The sequence below is a fragment of the Rhinoderma darwinii genome, chromosome 8 (genome assembly GCF_050947455.1).
Source record: "Rhinoderma darwinii isolate aRhiDar2 chromosome 8, aRhiDar2.hap1, whole genome shotgun sequence".
NCBI classification, from domain to species: domain Eukaryota; kingdom Metazoa; phylum Chordata; class Amphibia; order Anura; family Rhinodermatidae; genus Rhinoderma; species Rhinoderma darwinii.
Genome location: NC_134694.1, coordinates 17,513,423 through 17,531,426, shown reverse-complemented (window position 1 = coordinate 17,531,426; position 18,004 = coordinate 17,513,423). Strand labels below are relative to the sequence as shown.

Sequence of the window (18,004 nt, the reverse complement as noted above, 5' to 3'; positions counted from 1 at the left end):
CTGCCCTAACATTTTAGGGGTTGTCTCAGGAAGTCAATCCTTTTTTAAATGTGAGGTGGCATGGCGATCACACGATCGCTGCGGGTACGGGTTCCCTAACCCCTGATGAACAGTTTCTATCACTTGGGGAAGATGCGTCTGCCGATGCAGGTGAAATTTAGCATTACATGATGTCCACTTAAATTAATGTCCGTCCTTATAATGAGTGACGGGCCTGATCCCGCAGGGCGGCTCCTTGTTCTGGCTCATAGAGGGGGTTCCGAGCTGGGATCCCCCTCTATGACGTCCATTAGGGCATATGAACAGGGGTCGCCTTGTTGATTCAACCCATTTATAGGGTCTATATGGAGACAGATATTTTTAATATTGGACTATAAAATATATGTAAATAATGCAGCTAGACAAAATAAAGAAACAAATTCTGGTAAATTTTGCTTTAATTACCAGTGGTATTGGCATATTTCTGTGCTGTTTTGGCGGACATTTTGTCAAGTGGTAACAGGAAGTGCATGATGCACTGTGCATCCATATTGGTTATCACTATTGAATTAACTTCTCAGAAGTTTTACCAAATGTTTCTTAGAAGTTTATTAAAAAATGTCAATTAATATGGCTGAACTTCCTGTTGTCACTTTACCAAAAAATGGCCGACACAAGTGAATAGAAAAATGTCAATATCTCAGTAAGGCCTCATTCACACGGCAGGGTTTCCCGTCCGGGTGCCGGCCGTTCATAAATCGGCCGGCACCCGGCTGCATTAGGAATGATAGACCCCTAATGGGGCTATTCACACGACCGATTTTTTGACGGCCGGAAAATCCGGCCGTCAAAAAATAGGACATGCTCTATCTTTGCCCGGGCACCCGGCCGCCCGGCTCCCATACAAGTCTATGGGGCCGGGTATTACACGGCCATCACCGGAATGTGTTCCGAGTGATGGCCGGGTTTCCCGGCGCTTGCGCTCTATCTCCTCCTCCTCACAGCGCAGAGTGCATGTGAGGAGGAGGAGTTGATGCCATTCTGACGAATGGCATCGCTGTACACGGTGTGGCAGGGCCGGGGTGTACAGCAGGTGGAGGGAGCGCTGCGCTGGCTCCCTTCCCCTGCTTGTTAAAAGCACCCTGGCTCGGCGACACCTTCGATGGCGCCGCTAGTAGTAGTAGCAGCAGCAGCTGCTGCGGCTGCTAGTACTGTAGCGACGCCACTTTAGCAGAGCAGGGAGGTATCTCCCCGCTCTGCTATGTGCTAGCCGCACTTTAGCTCCTTGAAGGAGCGGAATCCCCGTGTTTTCGGGGATTCCGCTCTTGGACAGAGCGCTTGATGTCTCTGTCCATATCTGGGCAGTGACATCAGGGGAAACTCCTGAAGCGGAATCCCCGAACACATGGGGATTCCCCTTCAGGAGCTGCCGCTGATGTCACTGTCCGGATCTGCCCGGCCCGGATGCATAACTTTATGCAAACCGGCCGGGCAAAATGGCCGATTTTACCAGCCGACACTCGGGCTCGGGAACGACCCGGTCGTGTCATCTTTTCCAAACTTTGTCTATTGCTTTAACTTCTGATTTACTCATTTATGGCCATTTTTACATTTTGGGTGAAAATTCCCTTTAAATAAAACATCATTAAGATCCATAGATTTATGTCACTAGACTGAGACTACAGCATGGCAGCTATCATTCAAATTGGGTCTCATCTATGAAAACTCGTGCAAGCAATATCAATTAGAGTTCAGTTGTCATTTTTTACCTACGGCAACTCCTACACTTTATGTCAGCATCAGGTTTTATACTCTATAGTCATGGAAAATAAATTTATCGCACGTCTGTCAGATGGGCAGAAAATTTCAGTAGAGATGAAAGCTTAGATATTCCTTACATAGATTCAGTTCTGCCGTTGCCCTGTATCGAAATACCCTGTGCAAGGCAGAGTGGTTTGTTGGCGCTTCCCCTGGCACTCAGCACCCAAGGCCTATGCTCGCAGCCCGTAGGAGAAGCCACTATTTAATGGGGCTTTCTGGTATTGTATAAATAAAGTTTATTGAAATGAAGACGTAAAGTTGTCGTAGTCAGTAATTCATTCCACAAAAATGGACCTTTGGTTGGTTGTTTGTCCATGGATGACAGTCCGTTGTAGGTACATCTGGCACATACTTAGCTGGTACAGGGGTGTAGCGTATCTATGAGGAGAGACGGGTATTCACCTGGGGTGCTGAGTTTCAGAGGGGGCCCAAGCAGCCCATCTGCTTTGGTCTGGGTATTTAGATATAGGGCTATGGCAGCAATCTAAATCTTTGCCCTAGGTTGGTAAATAAACGTTTGGTCACTGATACCAAATCACATTTCACAGTCTACAAGCATAATTTTAATCCATCATCCCTGATCTCTAATCTGCTTTCAGACCAGAGTTAGACCACAATAGAAGCCTATGGGGCTCTACTCCGGATCTCATGACCTGCAGGAAGTCCGGGTGCCGTGCCCATAATACGGTTGCATAAAAAGCAGCCGTATTACACCCATCTGAAACGGCCAAAAACATAGGAGTGAAAGAGTTATCTCATGGTTCTATTTCCCCCAGAAACAGAGCCCCTCCTGTCCAAGGGCTGTGCCTGGTATTTCATTTACTTGAATAAAGCTAAACTGCAGTACCAGAGAGAACCTATAGACAAGAGTGGCGCTATTAGTGGGCAAAAAATGTGACCCTTCTCTGTAATCTAGTACAACCCCTTTAGTAGGAAGTCTGCTTACTTGGCACCTCCATATCTCCACAGTGTGAAGGTTCACACTCACCTTTCTCATGTATTCCCCTTGTTTTGAGGTTCTTCAAGGAAGAATTATTCTTACAATGCAAAACAAGAAAAAGGTCAAAGGCCTCCAGGCAATCATTATGAGATTAAGAGTATCCAAGTAATTGTGGCAGATTATTAATCCAGCTCATTAATGTCAATATGCCAACTGAAAGCCCATCTATGGGATTCTTTACGATCAATGCCCCTTCTCCTCATTCATAAAATAGAGCTCTGGTTTCTCTTTCTGTCCTATTTCTTTTTGCGTGGTCAGTAGTACCAGGCATTTCCCTCATGGAATAAATTCTGGATGTGTCCTCCCAAAAGGAATGGTCGACAGGTGTCTTCTGCAGGCTATCCAAAGCCACAAGACATGCCAAGCTGCAACTCGGATACCACAGCGGCCTTCCTCTTTATCATGCGTCTTTGGCGAGAAGGCATCCAGGTGTCTTCCAGTGTGGAACGTCAGATAACACGTCTTTTCCTCTTGTTCCTCTTGAGTCCAGTGTTGAATGGTCCAATCTGTCACTTCACAGGGCCACACGTTGAAGTTTTTTGAGATCTGCAAAAACAGAAATGGGCAGAGTGAGTTGGTAAGACTGTGAGGAATTTTTGAAAACCAAACGGAGAGGATCTACTGACCATTTTCCTGGAAATTCATCCATCCCCCTAATTTCCTCCGGTGCCCTGGGCATGTTTACATGCTTTTAGAGGAAGTGACTCAATCGTTCCATGTGCTGAGAAAGCTCCTTCATCAGGGCTAACCATAGAGGAGAAGACCTCACTGCCAAAATCAAAATCAGGCTTCTCTCTTACCCCAGGGCCGGAGGGTCCACCGCTTGTTTACATCCTCCCTCTTACTATCTTATACATGGCAGACATTACTGTTAGGCTTCTTCTAATGTCACAGGCTTCATAGAGAAGGAGGGCAAGTTCACCCGTAAGGAAAAGTTTACAGGTCTCGCATGTGTTGTCTCAATGGTATCTACCCACTCAGAGGAATAACTTGAAGCTCCTGTGCCCCAGTGCAAAACATGTACAAGAGTCGTCCAACCATTATGTGCCATTTATCGTACTGGTGTTCTCCTGTGTGGTATTCGGCCAATAGACCCCATCAGGTACTAGGCCTACGCACTCCTTGTACCCACTTGGTGATCACTATAGAGCGCTAGCATCTACTTGTCCCATCATGACCTACCTTAAAACCTAAAAATCCCATAAATTTTTGCACCGTCAACCAGCAAACAACCAGAAAGTACCGGATAAATGTGCTGCACGCCTGGCGTTGACTATTACACTGAGCTATTTATAACTATGATGTATTTTTAGTTTCCTTTACATGTCGATTCTGGTTTTATTATCACTTATTCCGCAGCATGAAACGTGTGAATCCTTTTCTGTTTATGTTTTCTCTCATCAAAAATTGTGGCATTAAAACGTCTTAAGGAGAATTTCCTTCAAAATCGAAAAAATTCAAAGAAGTCATTCTCTCCTTATGCAACTTTCTGAAATGCTTTGTGTTTCAACTCCTCCATTTTCAAGATCCCTGCTTGCAGTCAGTAAAGCGTAACACTTGGCTCTCTCCATGAAAATCTATGGGGGAAAGGGAAAAACCAAGCATGTAGCTGCAATGGAGAAAGCCACACACAATCGCTGACACCTCTCAATTGAAGCCTGTGCAACAAGTGGAACCTTTTTCTCCCGACACGGTCCCCTGCCTATCAGGTAATAATGACATATATTCCTTTAAGCTCTGACAAAGTTTGTAACCCAGCTTTCCTAGAGGGCTGAAAGAAAAAAAATCTGTCTACATGAAAATAAATCCACAGGTTACTGTGGAAAAACTTTTATCATTTGTATAGAACCATTTTATTATAGTATACCTATTCTCCAGATGTGAATGTAGCATTATATTTTTGTGTTCGGCTTTCAGGGGGACTAGGCTCTTTAAATACCAAAAATAGTAGCAGTAGAGTAGGCGAGATGCGCTACATAAAAGAATATTGATTTACACGAGGGCCCATGGAGTAGGTAATGTACGAGGGCTCTATTATATTTCTATGAATAGGGACATAAGGACTTTCCAGGAAACGTACAGGACTGGTAAATATCTTATTTGCATCTATATAATGAAGAAATTCGATCTCTCCTGGTCCTAAATGCCAGAGTAGATGCACATATAGGAAACTAATGGCCAAACTGCCCCATCACTTGTAGGTAAGAAGAATACACCCTGATAGGGTGAATTGTATCGCTGGTCTTCCTTTCTATACTGCAAGATATACAGGGTGGAAAATAGCATTTTCCCCTTCCAGGTGTCCCGTCACTGAATGTTTGTCACTGATGATTTCCTAATCTATGTACGACTCTGCATCCACCATTTTGTGTCTGCAGCTTCTACGCAAACCTATGTGTCTCCCTGGTTACAGACTACAAACAAACCATATGTGTGTAGTCTGATCCTGCCGTATCGTTCCATCTATCCCCTACTAACAATATAGGTTACCAAGAAGTAGGGGACAGATGGAAGGGAGTATAACTGCAGTTTCGGATTACACAGGGTTGGTTTGTAATGTATAATCATGGATACACATAGATCTGCATTGGAGCTGTATACGCAAAACGCTAGGATATTAAATCGATTTAAATTGAAATTCCCTGTAATTGTCTCCCAAATTTCTTCCAAACCTACTCTCTTGTTCAGATGTCATTCATCGTCATCTGGATGATTTGGTAGGGCATATTCATGACAAGGTATCTTCCCAGTCTTACAAGGCGATATTGTTGCATCGATGCCGCACACCCAGTGATTCCAGCAGTAACGGATTAATGTTGCTTAATCCACAAGTGCTTGATCATCCACCAAAAACACTCATAATTCATTAATAGTTTTCCAGAAGCCAATCCTATGCAAAGATCTATTAATAAATACTAAAAACCTTTACTGCTAGAGTCAGGGGCGACATTCAGCAGATGGTGGGGGACATCTTAAAGGAGTTGCTTAATGCTAGATTGGTGGGAGTCCCACCCCTCGGCTGTTTATGTCAGCCTCATAGACTTTGAATGGACCAGCCTCCACTCCATTCCAACGCCTAGCTGCCGTCTTGTGGCAGGGCAAACAGGAGACCAAGGTCCCCCATACTGATGACCAGAAGGGGTCCCAGCGAGAGGACTCCTACCAATCCAGCATTTTTCACCTATACAGTGGATCAGTGTAAAATGCTAAAGGATGGAATACCCCTTTAAGCTTTGGCGCTGCTCCTTTCAGTGGATACTCGTCTTTTTATTTGGGGCAACACTTTTGAGAATCATTTTCAGGGAGACTTAAAAAGTGGCTTGCCTAAAAAGTACAGGGTATGCCCCTTTAAACACAGCCAAAGTGTCTCCATTTAAAGTGGACCTGTCACCTCTCCTGACATGTCTATTTTAGTTAATACATATATTCACCATGAAATAACAATTCTGGGACATATTTTCTTATAGCTCTGTGTTATATGATTCCTCTGTTATTTCTCAGAGAAATGTATGCATAAATTGACAACTGGGTCTTACTGATTGGACATCGTCAGTCTGTGAAGGGAAACACCCCCAACTGGTATCACTCAGTTGTCAATTTATTCATACATTTCTAGGAGGAATAACAGAGGAACAACACAACATAGAGTTCTAAAAAAAATATGCTCCAGAATTGTTCTTTCATATGGAATACAACTATTTACTAAAACAGACATGTCTGGAGAGGTTACAGGTCCTCTTTAAGGCTGCCACCCCCTAGGGGGTGCTCACTGTGTATATATATATATATATATATATATATATATATATATATATACCTGTATATATATATAAGTTCCCTTTAAAGTCAATGAGAGCATTAAAAATACATATGCATCTAGCTTCCCCGTGCGGGGGACTTGCCTGTTCTGAGAAAGTATTATCTAAATAGCATTAGATACTGCGGCTTGAGTTACATTGCCCATACAAACTTTCAATAGGATCGGTTGGTGATTTAATGCATAAGAAGGGATTTTAGACACCCTCAAGCTTCTGCTTTCAAGAAGCAGTTCAATTGAATATGTTGGTTGGAGATAAGCGTCAAACTAAGGTGTCCAGAAGCCACTTTACCGTCCACCTTCATACGGACTAATATGATTAACATGGTGGCTTTGATGAAAGGTGTCAATATTCCGTATTCCGCTCGCTCCTTATTTGCATACTGGGGCCTCAGGCTTATTATATATATTTGAGTTGAGTTTTCTAAACCTGGAAAAATTGACGGCTCCTAAAAAGCCATTTAGACCATTACTGACCTGACTGGAGTCTTCCCCTTAATGTTGGACACTATGGACATTAGTGAATGATGTCCCCCTGAGAGACGATCATATCTGTATCACCCGGAACGGAGATAGTACATTACGTAGCTCACACCATTCACTCCAGGGATCACAAACAAGATGTTTTAATGCAGCAGTGATCCTTACGGTTTAACAGAAGCTACAAAACGCCACTAATCCCGCGGTCCCAGGGGCCACATTCTGATGGGCCGGAGAAAACATTTACAAGTTACTTACAATTAAGAAATCAATACAGCACTTTACTATAATCCACACGTATGTATATCAGGATCTCAGCTCTGCTACATCTACAGTATATACATATGTTTGTTTAGGATCAGAAGATCTATGTATAAAACGTGCTCATTTAATACGAAGAGTTTAAAACTCTGCCAAGGCTGGTACTGGATGGCATCGACATTAGCAGCAGAATCACATCATTGCGTGTTGCTAATCTTGTGAGTTTTCTCTGTTCGTACCCATACCAACTCGTGACCCAGCGCCACACTGTGCCTGCAGCTGCAAGCCTCTTTTTTTTTACCAACAATGGCACTTCTATCAGGGGTCCTCCAGTTGGGGGCATTAACTGCTTCTCCACCGCTACCCCGTTAGAAATATCTGTGCAAGCAATGGTTAAAACCATTCTAGAAAATCAAGCTGAAGTACATCCCTGGCATAAGCATTGACGCTCAATCATGGCAGCGATGGGGTTAATGGAGCTCATGTGTATTGCTCCAAGGGAAGAAGCCCTGGAACATGCCCGCCATCACTCCTCTCTTTCCTGGATGTGTAATTGCAGGTTCCTGGAACAGTCCGTGTCTCGTTTCCAAGAGTTGGCCTTAAAAAAAAAGGAATTGGCAGGGAAAACGTGTAGTGGCTCGTTTCGGGTGCTGAGATGGTTTGAGGTGAGGCAGGAGTTTACTACCTGAGCATGCCAGAACATGCTGGGCACACGGCTACCCACCAGCCCCATGTTCAGTTAACTCCCATGATGCCAGAGAAAACAAGGAACTCAAGATATAAAGACAGATGTGATGCCCCAGGCCACAACTGCAAAAAAAACAGATACCATGCCCGGGTAAGACGGGAAACAATTACATTTAATGCCTGTGCAGCGCTGTGATGACGCTACGCCTTAATGCTGTGAGAGCAGTATCAATTATCCCGGTGCCTGAAGGAAACTATGAGCACAATAAGATTTAGAAAAGTGTTCCAGCATGATCAGACCATGGGATATTTATAGCAAAGCTCAACAATTGGCCAACTTTTTGTGTAGGAAGAATTTCGAACCTTCCGTACATCACATCAACTCCTCACTTCTCTTAAAGAAAAAGGAGCCAATGGACCCCTATGTGCCAACGGCACATAGATCGGGGATGAGAAGGGTCCGAGATGTCTCATTTACTTCTGAGAAATGCTCCCGTGGCTGTGACAGTTTGTAGACTTATTTTAGGCACTGGATGGCACTATTATTTATATCCACTATGGTATTATTCATTTACATAATTTTTCTTTATAGTGGAATTTTTTATATTTGCTCCGCAATTAAATTTTTGGGATTGAGGGAGGGAGGTAACGGATTATATAAATGAGGTGAATTTTGGCAAGTCTGAAGGGTGTTAATAAGATGCTATAAGGCAGGATAAGTTGCAGAGGAAGGTCAGCGGGGGAAATTATATATATAAATTCTATTTGGGTAAAAACTGTTTACAACCCACTGCCAAAAATCCCTCATTATGTTCTTTGGGAAAAAATACTTGAGAAAAGTGAGTAAGTTGGTCAAAACTGATGTCCTGAACAGCAAATCCACCATATGTAGCATTTGTTGGACGTCACATTATCTTTCTCCTGTTATTAAAGTGATATAATTAGTTCTGCCTGCAGCCACCACTAGGGGGACCTTAGGAGCTTACTGCAGACTGTTTATACCTAGAACTCCATAGTAAAACAGTATACAGTAAGCTCCTCATAGTCATATTTGTAGGCAGACAGAATGTTATGTCATGTTCATGCAGGGGATTTTTGTTTTTAATTGGATGAAAACAGAGAGCAATAACGTACTCATAAACAACGTACGAGTGCTGGAAAGACAGTCAAAAATACATGTGTATGTGCAAAGGTTTAAAGCAAAAGGGTCCTGTCTGGGTGTATGATATTTTTTAATACATTACATTTTGTGTAATTTTAGTGATCCCATTAATTGGTGAAAGGAAAATATTCAAAATTCCTCCATTAAAAGTCGAAAAAGTACAGTATTGCCTTCCCTTCCCTTCTTTACAATTGCCTAAAGCAAGAGGTTTTGTCCTCATTTCAGGATCAACTTTACTGTGCTATATACCACCGGTCCTGGAAGATTATTTGGCCACAGGGGCAAAAAGTAATGATTTGCAGTGCCCCATAGCGTGGCAGTCAGAAAAAACCCATATAGTGCCAGTAACAGAGCTGCTATAAAGTGTAAACCTCAGAACCCTCATACAGTGCCAACCACAGAACCTCCATACAGTGCCAACCACAGAACCTCCATACAGTGCCAACCACAGAACCTCCATACAGTGCCAACCACAGAACCTCCATACAGTGCCAACCACAGAACCTCCATACAGTGCCAACCACAGAAAGTCCATACAGTGCCAACAACAGAACCTTCAAACAGTGCCAATCACAGAACCTTCAAACAGTGCCAACCACAGAACCCCAACACACTGACAACCACAAAACACTGATATAATGCCAACCAGAGAACATCCATACAGGGCCAACCACGGAACCTCCATACAGTGCAAACCACAGACTCTCCATACAGTGCCAACCACAGAACCTCCATGCAGTGCCAACCACAGACCCCTCATTTAGTGCCAACCACAGACCCCCCCCCTACAGTGCCAACCACAGAACCTCCATACAGTGCCAGCCACAGAACCTCCATACACTGCCAAACATAAAACTCTGATATAATGCCAACCACAGAACATCCATACAGTGCCAACTACAGAATCTTCATTGAGTGCCATTCACAGAACCCTCATACAGTGCAAGCCTCAGAAGAAGGATCCTATGGGTGACCAGCTGACAGAAAAAGCAATCGCAGGAGAGCTAATATGGCTGACAATGGTAGCTCGGACAGCACAGTCCAGTTTTTCTTTTCTGGAGATTCGTTTTAAGGAAACTTAAAAAATGTATGAGATAAAAATGCTGAAGTGACATTAAACCAGCAGTAATTTCAACTGACTTACATTTTAGACGACTTCTAAAAAATTCTCCTGTTTACAGTTAGAGTTGCCAGTGAAAAGTAAATCTCAGCCCCTGTATGTGATGTTTGTTTTAGGGATGTCCCTGATTCCTCAAGCAGCTGAGAGCCTCATGAAGACACAGTTGCGGAAACACAGACCAGGTTCCAATTTCTATAGTAAACAGATGTATTTCTTTAACCATTGAGGGGTTGATTTCTCTTTTTGCTAAATTATCGTTTTGAACAATTCTTATTATATTTTAGCTTTTTTGATATTTTTTATATTTTTTTGGGGTGATATTCCATAAAACTGCTTATTAGAATTTATAGTACAGTTTCTTTGCTAATGGTATTTCCCCTTAAAGGTGAGCAATAGATTCACCTAAAGCAAATGTGTGTATATGGGTTGCAAGGAACCAGAGTCATCCCTGTAGCCAGAGGTCATGGGTTTGATTCCAGCTAGGGCACCATTCGGATAACATCTGTACATTCTTCCTGCACCTGAATAAGTTCCTTTGGACTCTCCAGTAAATAAATCAAAGTTATTACAGGAACGTAAAAGGGTTGGACATCTAGACACATCCCTTCATATTAACTTCTAGTATTAATTTCAAAACTTTTTACCATGGTGAAATCCTTATTTACTTTAAAGAGGACCTGTCACCTCTCCTGACATGTATTTTTTATTAAATACCTGTATTCCCCATTAAATAACAATTAATAGAACGCTATGTTCTGCTGCTGTTCCTCTGTTATTACTCATAGAAATGTATGAATAAATTGACAACTGGGTGTTACCATTTGGGGGTGTGTCCCTGCAGAGACTGATGATGTCCTATCAGTGCTGACAGAGTGAGACTGTAGAGACACGCCCCTTCGACTAGTGGAATGGTAACACCCAGTTGTTAATTTATTTATAAATTTCTAGGAGGAATAACAGAGGAACGGCACAACACAGAGTTCTAAGAAAAATTGTACCAGGATTGTCATTTCATGGGGAATACAAATATTTACTAAAATAGACATGTCAGGAGAGATGACAGGTCCTCTGTAAGGGTGTTGTCTCATGAAGACAACTCTTTTCCATATGCCCTATCAGAGCATAAGGACATGACAGATTGGGGTCCCCCACTTGTGAACCTCTTCTATGAGCCAGAGCGGAGGGCAACTAACAACGAGCAGCTGTTGATCTAGCGGACTCAGTCCATCCATGTCGGCCAGCCATTTATTTTAATGGCAGTCATGTAACACTACATACAAAGTGCGGCTGGCCATAGCTATCCCTATCAATAACAGCTGATCACGGAGGTCTCTGAAGCTGGACCTATGGTGATCAGTTGGCTTTAATCTGAAAAAGGGTTTTCATCATGAGGAAACCCCTTTAATTGTGTAGGATGCTTTTTTTTGTAACATGGAAGCCTATTGGCGGCGATGTAAGCCTCTGTATACCTATACATTGGCATTCGTCAAAGGCTTCCATCAGAGGTATATGTCGGGAAATCCTCTGACGTCCACTTTGAGTCCAGTTTGAATAGACCCTTATAAAGTAGAGTTCTGAGTAAGGTATTGAGTAGACAACCATTTTAATAGCTGGTGAAACTACTGCCCATGATTATAAAGCCTTCTAGTCATCAAGAGGAGGTCTCATTTTCCCCAGTTTACTAAAATACAAGTCAAGAATTGTAGATATGCTTGGGTGATTCTAGCCCAAATAGATCGGAGATAACTTTCATGGGTGATTGTCCAAAAGAAAGATCATGCAATAATTTAGGACTGGGACCGCCACACTTGGCATTACTAGTACTAGTCCTAATTAATGAGAAACATCTGGGTGGCATTCACAAAAACATTTCCGGTTGTCACTGAAGATGAATACAAAGAGAAACAAGAAAATGACATCCACTGTCTTGCAGGCCATAATTTAATTTTGCCCGTGGCTATACTTTACTGCTCTTGGTGGAGTATAACTAATTTAGTAGGCAACTTTTTTTTTAACTTTAAGAACGTTTCGAAGGTATTGGCTTCTCGAAAAGCTGGATGGCAACTAATATGGGCGTCATTACAGCTCACACAGGGGTGTTACCCAGATTTTCTAAATGTCTGAATGGCAAATCTATCTAATCATGCAGAAATATGGGAACTGAGAAATTATCACCATAAGATCTGTAGGAGCTGTAATGGTGGGCAGCCCTAATGGTTGAAAGAAGAAGACAAATCAAGGACTTGATAGCGATTCTTGGAAGAATATGTTCTGTATAATATAAGTTATAGTGGACTATAAAGACAAACAAGGGACCCCTATGGTAAGGGAGGGAACAGTTTATGAACAGGTTTAATTTTGTATAGTGATATATGTATGGGAAGTAGGTTTATGTTATGTCATAGACTACTTAAAGGGGTTTTCCAGTTTAGAAACCCCAGGTTTATATCCCTAATGAGGGAATTCTAAGTTAATAGTAGGTGGCCTTCTGTCAGGATCCTCATCTCTAGGCCAGAACGGAGAGCAGTTACAAAGAGCGTCTCTCGCTCTGGAGGACCTGTCCTGTTCTGCATTACACAGACAACTCATTGATATATATAGGCACTGTGTAATGCTTAATTTCCCCTGTGGTGGTGCTGTAGGGAAATTGAACACTTACTGCCAGGTTTCCAGACAGATTACAGCTGATCAATGAGGGTCCAGGCAGGAGGACAATTTGTGATCAGCTTATTGTCAAGGCATAACAAGTAGAGATTGTCCAAAGCGGAGAAGCCATTTAAGGGGCTTGACCACCCTATTCTAAGTTAAAATGCCTTCATTCATAGCCAATACACTGAAATACCCCCATTCGTTTTCTATAGCCACCAATTTAAAGTTCTTCTGCTTCTGGAGTAGAGCTATTTTGCATACTTTTCCAAAGGAGCATTGCCTTTAAGCCTCCCTACTTGCTGGGTCTCCTTAAATAGAATCAGGAATCAGTACCATTCGTGAAGCCAGCCACCAACCATAGATATTTCTTTCACAGCAACTTCCTCCCCCACACCTCCCATATGAATTAAACGTATGGGAAAGTAATTTCAGGGAGGACGTTTTCCAAAAGTGGAAACACTCTTTTAGCATATTCACTATGTATGAAGAGTATTATTTTTTAGCAAAGAGTTGCTTTGGTAACCACTTAGTAAACTGGAAACAAGACCCATCCAAATTATTTGGACTGGGAATTCCCGGAGAATAAGAGGAAGTTCTGGTAGACAGCACAATACTTGCAGTGTGTAATATGTCTTTAAAACGCCACCATAACAAGAAGAGACATTGAAGAATTCACGAGACATTTAAGAATGAGGGAAGGACAAACCAACCCGTACTCCAATGAGGTTACATTCGTCTTTTGTAACAGAGCATGGCCTGTGATCTTGGTCTTAAAAATATGATAACATATCCTATTTATAGGGGTCTAGTCTATAATGTGGCTCCCTCTATGGAATTCTCTGAAGTCAATCACCCTCCGGGCTATCCCCCCTAAAATTCCATTTAGTGGTTTCACCACGGCATCACATCCCGGCACAAAGTCTCCTTTATAACATCAGCCTGGAAGCAGAGACTGGGCAGGAATCTGCGTGAAGCTGTTACATCCCTACTTGTGAATCAAAAGCTTTACAGAGCATGGAAAATGTGCTGATCGCCTCCGTACTGGGGAGAGGGGGGAAAAGCAGAGGGAAGCAGGAGAGAGATGGGAAAGAATAAGGGGAAAGAAAGGAGAAAGGGTAAGTGTGGGGCTTCCAACCCTTCCGCTCTATGGCCATAACTATAGTCAATATATTTAGTGTCGACCTTTGTATACCTCAAAAATAACTGGTAGTCACATTCGAGAGATGTGTATCCATTGCCATCAATTATGATGACTCCAAAAAAGTTGGTTTCCAGTAATCATTGACCACCCGGCTCCTAGGATAAGTTCTGACGTTGAATAGGGAAACTACAACACTGGAAATAGAATAGCTATGAAGGCAAAATCATTTTACCAAAGAGATTAATTCTGCTGAAAGCTCTTGATACCCGTCATAGAAAAGCCTTATTATCCTTCGACTTTTATGGTAAACATTTCCAGGCATATGACAGATCCGGGAACGTATAATCACCACAGCATTTATGGAACTAATTTTAACCTCATGGCAATCGCGGGGAAATATTGAGTCTGTCCTTCATACATATTATCATCATTTCCTTTGGATTCCTCTACTAATTTTAATTATTTACCCTGAACAACATTATGTTTTCCCAAACACCCACATTGACAAATAACAACTAATTTCTATGAGGTCTCCGACAATCCTTCCTGGCCAAAAAAATAACCCTAATTAAGTCTTCCATGTTGTGCTTTAAGGTTTATTGAGGGTTCCTGGATGCCGGTAGAGGGACTAAGAGCAGCCAAGAACTCCTACACTGTGTATAACCCGATTCAGTTCATGTATTTTGTGCTTACAAAACCCATTTGGTACTACGAAATGTACTGTTGACAAACATTGCCCAATAAAACCCCTGCCTCTTGTTCTGTCATACCGTGTCTGCTATGAATTAACTGGAAAAATATTAAAGAACAAGTTTCGGTCGGCCGAAGAGTGGAAAATATTCATGCCATATCCTTAACGGGTATTGTGGCAATTTATCTGTGTTACGTCCCATGGCACCAGGTTTTGGGTGGCACGTTCTCAATACCTACTGTAATAACTTATGGCGTGATGGTCAAAGCTACTTCTCTTCTAGAACTCCAATCTACTAACACCCCCCCATCAGAATATATGAATGGGTACGTAGGGACTTTTAGTCGTTGAGTGTCTTAGGATTTTCTTGATTTTTTGTATACTTCCATCCATCGCTTTAGTAAACCAGGCTACATCTGTACATCCTTCTCCATTCCTTTGCTGCGCTCGCCTCCCCCTAGCCGTGCTGTTTCCACAAATCCTCCACCCTTCCAGCGAAGGAGGACTTCCTTACAGTTCCCCTGAGCCCTACCGCCCACTCCAGATGCAGACAGTGAGCCCCAGTATGGCAATGTCTTACCTGGCAGGCTGGGGCGATAAAGTCCACTCTTGATTCCGGTTGTCCTGGTACATGCAAGGAAGGTTTAGGATGACCAGAAAAGGGAGAGAGAACCTGCCTTGGTCTTTCCCCTCTTGTCTTTGCACGCTGGCAGGCAAGCAAGACTTTTAATGATTTCCAGCACAGCTTGGCTGCTGTGTTTCCTCTTACAAAAAAAAAAAAAAGAAGCAAGCCCCTGTCCCTCCCTCCGCTTTTCCTTCCATCAGTCCCCAGTATCCTCCTCCCAGTACACGTGCAAGCTGTGTACAACCTGAAGCCCGGCCTGCTGCTCCATACTGGCTGATCAGGGATTCGGGGAGGGGTTTGATAGTACCAGAGGCCTGGGTTGATGTCAGGTTACGCAGGAAAGTGGGGGCCTGGGGATTTCTGAGTCATTTTCACGACTGAGCCTGTGTAATGATCATCTTCAGGAATGAGACAGAATTAACTCATGCATTCCTGCTGGGGCCTTCTGGGTAGGCAGGATATATGTGCCAATCAAGCTTTTGCAGTTAAAAAAAATAATATATATAGCGCATTGAGTGATTCCATTACAAAATTAGGTTTTTCTATAGAGAATGAACCTGCACTTTCCTCATTGTCAGCAGCATCTGACAGTAATCTGGTGTTTGTGGATTCTGGTGGACCCTATTGGTTATTCATTTTTGGAAGAAGAAGGAGACAATTGGCCGTGTTTGGTTGTTAACATGTGACCATAGTCTACCATGTAAAGCCTATAATTATTTTGCATTCTAGTCTGTGCATTGTGTCTTTCCCTAATGCACAGGGATAATCCACACAGTGATGTCACAACATAGAGATAATACACAGAATAATAGGATAATGTGCACAGTGATGTCACAGTAGTGGGATAATGTGCACAGTGATGTCAGTACAAGGATAATGTACACAGTGATGTCACATTACAGGGATAATGTGCACAGTGATGTCACAGTTCAGGGATAATGTGCACAGTGATGTCACATTACAGGGATAATGTGCACAGTGATGTCACCCTACAGGGATAATGTGCACACTGATGTCACAGTACAGGGATAATGTGCACAGAGATGTCACAGTAGTGGGATAATGTACACAGTGATGTCACAGTACAGTGATAATGTGCACAGTGATGTCACAATACAGTGATAATGTGCACAGTGATGTCACAGTACAGTGATAATGTGCACAGTGATGTCACAGTAGTGGGATAATGTGCACAGTGATGTCACAGTGGTGGGATAATGTGCACAGTGATGGTCACAGTAGTGGGAGAATGTGCACAGTGATGTCATAGTAGTGGAATAATAAGCACAGTGATGTCACAGTACAGGGATAATGTACACAGTGATGTCACAGTAGTTGGATAATAAGCACAGTGATGTCACAGTACAGGGATAATGTGCACAGTGATGTCACAGTGGTGGGATAATGTGCACAGTGATGTCGCAGTGGTGGAATAATGTGCACAGTGATGTCACAGTAGTGGGATAATGTGCACAGTGATGTCACAGTAGTGGAATAATGTGCACAGTGATGTCACAGTAGTGGAATAATGTGCACAGTGATGTCACAGTACAGGGATAATGTGCACAGTGATGTCACAGTAGTGGAATAATGTGCACAGTGATGCCACAGTAGTGGGATAATGTGCACAGTGATGTCACAGTAGTGGGATAATAAGCATAGTGATGTAACAGCAGTTAGAATATGCGCACACTGATATCACATTAGTGGGTAATGTACACAAAAATGTCACAGTACAGAGATAATTCACACAGTGATGTCACAAGGACAATATTTTCAGTGAAGTTATAACACAGGAATTGTGCAACAAATAGTGATGTAACAGTACACTGATAATGCAAAAAGTAATGTCACAGCACAAGAATAATTCATACTATAATATAGCACAGGAATAACACACATAACAATGTTACTAAGCACACAGTGACATCATATGCAGGAATAAAAACACCTAATGATGTCACAGTACAGTGATAATGCTTATTGTGATGTCACAGCACAGAAATAATGCAAAAAGTGATGCTTAGGTAGACTGAAGTTGCATACAGCAAGGGCACAACAAGCAGCTATAAGGGCCCCATTCAATTTCCCATGCCCCTTTTACATATAAATATATTTAGTTCTATGACAAGTATCTTGATGATAATTTTGAATTAACAAATATATTCTCAAAAGGACTACAACCCCCACCACCACCACCGCCTCAGCAATAAAAAGTCTAAAATTGACTTCAGCCTTAGCTTGAACCAGGAAGATCCATCTCCTTGTATTGTTTCATGCAGCAAATCACTAGATTATTCACAGATGTAAAGACCACTAAAGTCATCTAAACTATCCAGATCCAACAAGTAATTACACACCGTCTGCCTCCAAAAATACTTTGTCCGGGTTAATGGCAATTGTAACCTCAGTGTGTACAACGCTCTCTGAATCAGATTACACATCAGCACTAGAAATATTCTATTTAAATGATAAAAGGCAGAATTATCCTAAAACAAAGGAAGGTCTCTATGCGGCACTGCAAAAAAACATATGAAAAACAAACATAGCACGCAAATGAAAAGGAAAAAT

The 18,004-nt window shown here is 42.4% G+C and overlaps 1 protein-coding gene across 1 annotated transcript in view; it reads right to left on the bottom strand.

Annotated features, from left to right (window-relative positions):
• DUSP9 (dual specificity phosphatase 9) overlaps positions 1-15,750 on the bottom strand; it is a 29,875-nt gene extending 14,125 nt beyond the window's left edge. Inside the window, exons 1-2 of the mRNA XM_075835362.1 lie at positions 15,389-15,750; positions 2,789-3,346 (exon numbers count right to left, since the gene is read on the bottom strand). The gene's annotated coding sequence lies outside the window, so the exon portion shown is untranslated. The remainder of the gene's footprint in view (positions 1-2,788; positions 3,347-15,388) is intronic.
• Between the last annotated feature and the right edge of the window lie 2,254 nt (positions 15,751-18,004).